The following is a 6,000-nucleotide window of genomic DNA, read 5'->3' on the forward strand; positions in this document are numbered from 1 at the left end:
GTGCATGCTAAAATACTAAAAATTTGATATAGAAAAAGTCTGATTTGGGAAAAGGGTCACACATGGAACAAAAAATATATGATACTCTCTTAAATGGATTTATGAAAATTCTAAATTAGTAAATTCCAGTACAAATAAGTTCCTGGGGAAAACCCAACTTTGTTGTCAAAACTACCAAATGGATGGATGGTGTATTATTTTCAAGCAACATCATAAACATCCTTCAAGTGGCTGTACTACATTAGTATTTCTGAATAAACTTCATCAATAATTATTATATTATATGTTGAGTTCTCATTAAGTTCCTGACACAGTTTTAAGCATTCTATAAACATTATCTGAATACTTACAAGGTTTACAGTTAAGTGTTATTCTCCTTAAAGGAAAATGAGGCACAAAAAAAAAGACATAATTTGTCCCACAACATAATACAGCTCCTAAGTAGTAGACTCATGACAATCTGGCTCCTAAAAAAAAAAAAAAAATCATCCCCAAATCCTGACTACATACTTACTATGTGCCAGAAGAAGATATCAAAGAAACAAAACCTTAATCAATTTGGCTACAACACACACAGACTTTATTTGAAGGATTATCTATAGGAAAATGAATTTGTCATTTTGAATCTCAATAATTATCAATAATTATTAATCATGAATTATTAAGATTCAAAATGACAAATTCGTTAAGACAGAAACCCTATGGAACCTATAGTTAAAAGTCTATAATCTTAATACCATGAATATGCCCGATCTTGTCTGAAATCTATAGTTCAAAAAGCAGAAAAAAAATGAAAAATATTTACCAAACTACAAAAACATATAGTTGACTAAATAATTTCAAAACTACTAAATAATATAACTTAGTGCCATTAATAATTCCCAATTAAGCAATCAAATTTTATTTAATAAGCACAATTCCAAAGTCAGCAAAATTATGGCAAAGCTACTGCATTCATAGTCTCATGACAGTATAAACTTGGACAACTCTACTTGGGGAGAAGCAAAAATTTAGCAACTGTAGAAACATTTATATCCTTTCAGCAGTAATCCCATTTGAGATTAGTATCCTATGGAAACAGTTCAAAGGAAGAGAAAGCTATATGAACAGAGCTGTTCAATTTAATGTTATTGAGAGGAACAAAGTACAATTATTTCCCTTTGGGGTCCTTAGAATTGAGGAAATTTTAACAGTAATTTGGCTGTCACATAACCATCAAATATTACAAAGGTTAGAAAAGTAAAATAAACAATATTTATGATATTATAAATTCTGCAAAAAACATATAGTATGTATATACAAATTAGAAGAAAACAGTAATAATGAAAACAATTATTTGTTAATATGGTAAAACTGGAGTTGATCTCTAATAACAGTATTCCAATAAATGTTCAATAAACAAAAGGAAACATTAGTGTAAGGAGTAAAATTAAGAAAAAAACAAAGCTAAAATTGGAAGAACAAAGGTATAAAGTTGGAATACAAAAGATTAGGTTCCACATAATAAAAAAATTTCAAAAATTTTTATAAATTTAAGGTCAATGTTAAGAGATGAAGATAATTATGCAACACCAAATAACTAAAGTTCATTTGGTATTTTGCCAATTACAATTCTCACACTTTATTCAACAATAATAATTATCACACTATATACTGAGTTCTCATTAAATTCCTGACACTATTGTAATGATTGTATAAATATTATTTGAATGCTTACAACAGGCTTTCAATTAAGTGTTGTTCTCCTTAAAGGAAATTTTGTTTACACCCCTTTTTGTTGAACAAAAATTCTTAAGTTTCTAAATCACTTTACTACCATTGCCAAAATGTCATATCCAGCCCCCCAAAATTGCATTTAAGTAAGGAAGACTTTACTACTTTGTTTTCAAGGGATATTTTAATAAGAAAAACAAAGAGAAAGAAATACCAGCTTATAGACATATTTCATAGGAGGAAGAGCTTGAAGAAAAAAATGAGTGGAAATAGCATATATGGTGGAATTGTTTACATGATCTACCAATTCAATTTAGTAGCAAACAACATAAATCATTGAAACTATTGTTTTTTAAAATACAAAAATTCAGGTAAAAAATGTAGATGATTTCTTGAGAGTAAATGCTAGTTATAAGTAGAAGATATTTGATGGATAGAATGTATTTTTTAAACAATACTTACATAGTTTCCAAATTCTGAATACTAATAAAAGCACCCTTCTGATTATTTGTTAAAGAGTGACATAACCTTTTCTACCATTAATTTAGTTTAAAAATACTAAATTACTAAAATAGAAAATACTCCAAACAAAAAAAGTTACAGGAATTTCTGGGTTACATATTTAATAAGAGAATAATATAATGCCCTTAATACAAAATAAACTTTTTTCATAAGGTATTTAAAAAAGAATGACAGGAAATGCAATCAGATCTACAGAAGATATTATGTACCTTAAACATACACAAAAGTTCCTGAAGATCCTTAACTGATAATTAAAATACAAAACACCTAAGTTCTAAACTACCACAATATTATATTTAAAATAATTTTTAAAAACTCAACAGCAGTAACATCCTCAAAGCAAGAAGAAACATGTCTCAGGAAGACAGCATAACACATCACTTGTAAATCCGGAAGAGTCTTAGGAGTTATTTTACAAAAACTATTACACGATTATCAATAGCCTTAAAGATCATGAACTGTCTTAATTCTTGACGTGAATGGTGACCATTTTTTAAAAAAACATACTTGTTTAAAAATGATCATTACTGGCAATGGCAACGCTGGTGGTTAAAGTCTTCAAATACAACAAAAAGTGTGCTTAGAAGAAGTCAGTGTGTGTTCTGATTTCAAGTATATACATAACACGCATGTATTATGACTGTCTCCATAATGTATAATCCCTAAGAAATTATTAGCTTTCACATTATAATTAGGGATTAGTCAATAAGGCCTAAGGTTCATCAGGAGTATTTCCTTTTATTTCAATATATTCATGATAGTTTTGCTATTGACCTCATCAGTTTCAAGACTCGCCAGTAAAGAAAGACAATTTTATACTACCTAGAGGCACAAAAATAATACTCAGCTCCTCCTCCTCTTCCTAGCTTCGGTTCAACGAGCAAGCATGGAAAACATACATACATACACACACACACACACACACACACGTACACACAATCCCTGGGTCCTGGTCCCTAAGGCATTGATAAAAAGCACAGATAATTTCCCTACAGAAGCTCTGCAGTTCACTCTTGCAGGTAAAAAATAGGAGAAAATACTAGAGTAAATCTGCACCCACACTTCTGCCCCGCCCCACCTGGAAAAAGTGGGGGATGGCGGGAGAGTGAGGGTGGCAGAAAGGACAGAAAAGGCCGAGGGCTTCAGCTTCTAGGTTCTCCATATCATCCGTTACACCAGTTTACCCCGAAATCTGGGACCCAGACCTTTTTCCACCAGCGCCTCCCAATCTTCCCAAGCCATCACCACAGGGTCCTTCAACCGCTTGAGTCCTGGGTGGGGAGAACACAGTGGGCCCTTTGCCTGCCCAATCCAAGGATTGAGGAGGGAGATCTCCTTGTGTACTGGACGGATTCGTTGTGCACCCAGGGACCTCTAAAGTGACCACAGGAGGAGACGGTAAATCGAAGGGAGGGGTCTTAAGAGGAGCCGTTATTCCTTTTTCCTCTTCGTTAGGAAAGCGCGCGAGAGGGAGGGGCCGGAACATCGAGAGCCAGTTACCTAGCGGTCAGGTCCCGCCGCTCAGGCTCCTACAGCAGACATCGCGCGCCGCTGAGATAGCAGCACTTTCACCACTGCCCTAAGGGGTGGGATCGCGGCAGCGGCGCCCGAGGGGATGAGAAGCGGGGGGTGGGGACTACGGTGAGCGACGTCGCCATGTTAGCGCCTTCTTTCTCGGTATCCCTATAGTCTCCAGTCCTGCGGCCCTCTCCCCATTACTACTCACCTTTCCAGGTCACTTATTCATGATCCTTTCCGTCACCCGGGAGCCCAGAGCGCAGCCGTGTTTACAAACTACCCCTGGAGGAAAGGGCTGAACCACACTTTAAAGGCCACGGGCTCCCACAGGCTTCCGTCCTCTCTCGCGAGAACGGACTGACAACCCGTCTCTCCGCCCTACTCCCGGCATCCCCCCCTTTCTTCTCGCGCCCCTCCCCTCCACGCACACGCCCCTTCTTGCCTTTCCTCAAAGGGAGTGCCTCCGGGTCAGGTGATTCCGTCAGGCTTAGGGAAGGGGGCGGGTCCTCCGGAAGGCGGGTAGGGAGAGGGCGGGAACCAAAGAATACTTGGACGCTGCTGAATGGACAAGCAGCCTGAAGGGCGGGAAGCTGCTCTGGAGGGGGAGGGAACAGAGGGCCGAAGGAGCGTAGTCTGAAGCCAGGGGCCTGCGGAACACTGTGATTGGCAGCCAGCCAGAGGCTGCGAGGTGCCGGGGCGCGGGAGGAGGTGGCTGTGGAGGGCACCAGAAGAAGTTCGCGGTAAGGTAAAGAAAGGTGAACTCTGGAAAGGCTGCAAGTGACTGCAGTGAAGGCACGAAGTGTCCTCCAAGCCCATCCCTGAGACTTGGATATTAACGTTTCTTGTCACTTCCCAGCCTTTTCTAGGGATATGGGTAAAATGTAAGGAGGCGCGCCCCTAAACCCACCCCAGGCACCCCGGAATCTTGAGATGGGAAGCTTCTGTTAAACTGGTTTGGGAGGGCCGGTTTTGCCAGTAATCCCCACACCCCAACAAAAGAAAAACCGAAACCGACACGTCTAAAAAAGAAGAAAAAAAGATCAGTTCTAAGTAGAAAAGAAAAAAACTGTTGTTCTAAATTGGTTTTGCTCAAATTTTACTAAGCTAAAACTGGTCCTGATTCTTAGGAGTTTTTCCCAGCACCAAGTGCGGTGTATGATATTAGCCTATGATTAGGGTTGGTACCATAATTTCAAACAATGCAACAACCTATTTCTGAGAAAATACTTTATATAATGGTGTGTCCTATTTTGTCAATCATCTTTTACTTGGTTATAGATAAAATATATCCATTTCAGTAATGATCATGTCAATCTTTTATAATTTAAGTAATCTCATTGATGATTTAAAGAGGACCAAAGAATACCACATTAGAATATTGCACAAAAATGGCACTCTTCCAACGTATTATTCTCCTGCGTACTAGATTGTTGCAATGCCTAAGAAATGTCTGGTAAGTTTGAAAATAATTTTTTAAAAAATGGACCAGAAAGATCCTTTGATTAATGTTATAGGACAAAAGAGAGCATCTTTACAACTCGATTTGACACAGATACACTCCTAAAAGCACAGAAAAAGTATGCTGTTGAAAAATATTTCTTTTTAATATTGTTTTATGATTCTCTATACAAATTAAAGATCTCAGAGTTAATTGTAGGGATATTGGTTGTTCAACAAATAGGCACAAGTTGACAAATGTGATTGGGAACACTGAAAATTTGCAATAATTATAAAAAAAAAAGCTTTTTTCAATGCCTTGTTTTTTTCCATTTGTTAAAGGTTGATTTCTAGCTTATAACAGAATTATTATTATCTAGTCACAAAATGCACTCTCAATCTTTCCACATCAAAGTGAAACAAATTGTTAGAAGAGTTTGAGGAAGAGTATTTAAGAGTTAATGAACCTGCAGTTCAATAATGATATCTGGCATGAAAGTGAAATTCTAATGGCATTGGACCTTTTAATAGGTTTCTGGCTTGTATACATGTATGTGAGCCAATTCAATCTTCTTTTAAAACCAATTTTAATTACTCGAGAAATATGAAAGAAGCCAAATTATTAACACTGTTTAGTTCTTAAAATTAAAGCACCATCCTATAATATCAGTAACATTGCAGTAGTGTTAGTGTAGTATAACACTAATTGTATCAGCAAAACATCGTCTGCTCAGATTACTTATGGTGAAAATGATAAACAAAAATATGTGACTGACAGATCACAAATAGTTAGGTATAGAAAACATTCAC

At 36.7% G+C, this 6,000-nt stretch overlaps 1 protein-coding gene across 1 annotated transcript in view; it reads right to left on the reverse strand.

Moving 5' to 3' along the window:
- Positions 1 to 4,115, reverse strand: part of Atf2 (activating transcription factor 2) — a 96,851-nt gene extending 92,736 nt beyond the window's left edge. The window contains 1 exon segment of the mRNA XM_077802862.1: positions 3,962 to 4,115. The gene's annotated coding sequence lies outside the window, so the exon portion shown is untranslated.
- Positions 4,116 to 6,000: the final 1,885 nt, after the last annotated feature.

The sequence above is a fragment of the Urocitellus parryii genome, chromosome 1 (assembly GCF_045843805.1).
Source record: "Urocitellus parryii isolate mUroPar1 chromosome 1, mUroPar1.hap1, whole genome shotgun sequence".
Taxonomy (NCBI): domain Eukaryota; kingdom Metazoa; phylum Chordata; class Mammalia; order Rodentia; family Sciuridae; genus Urocitellus; species Urocitellus parryii.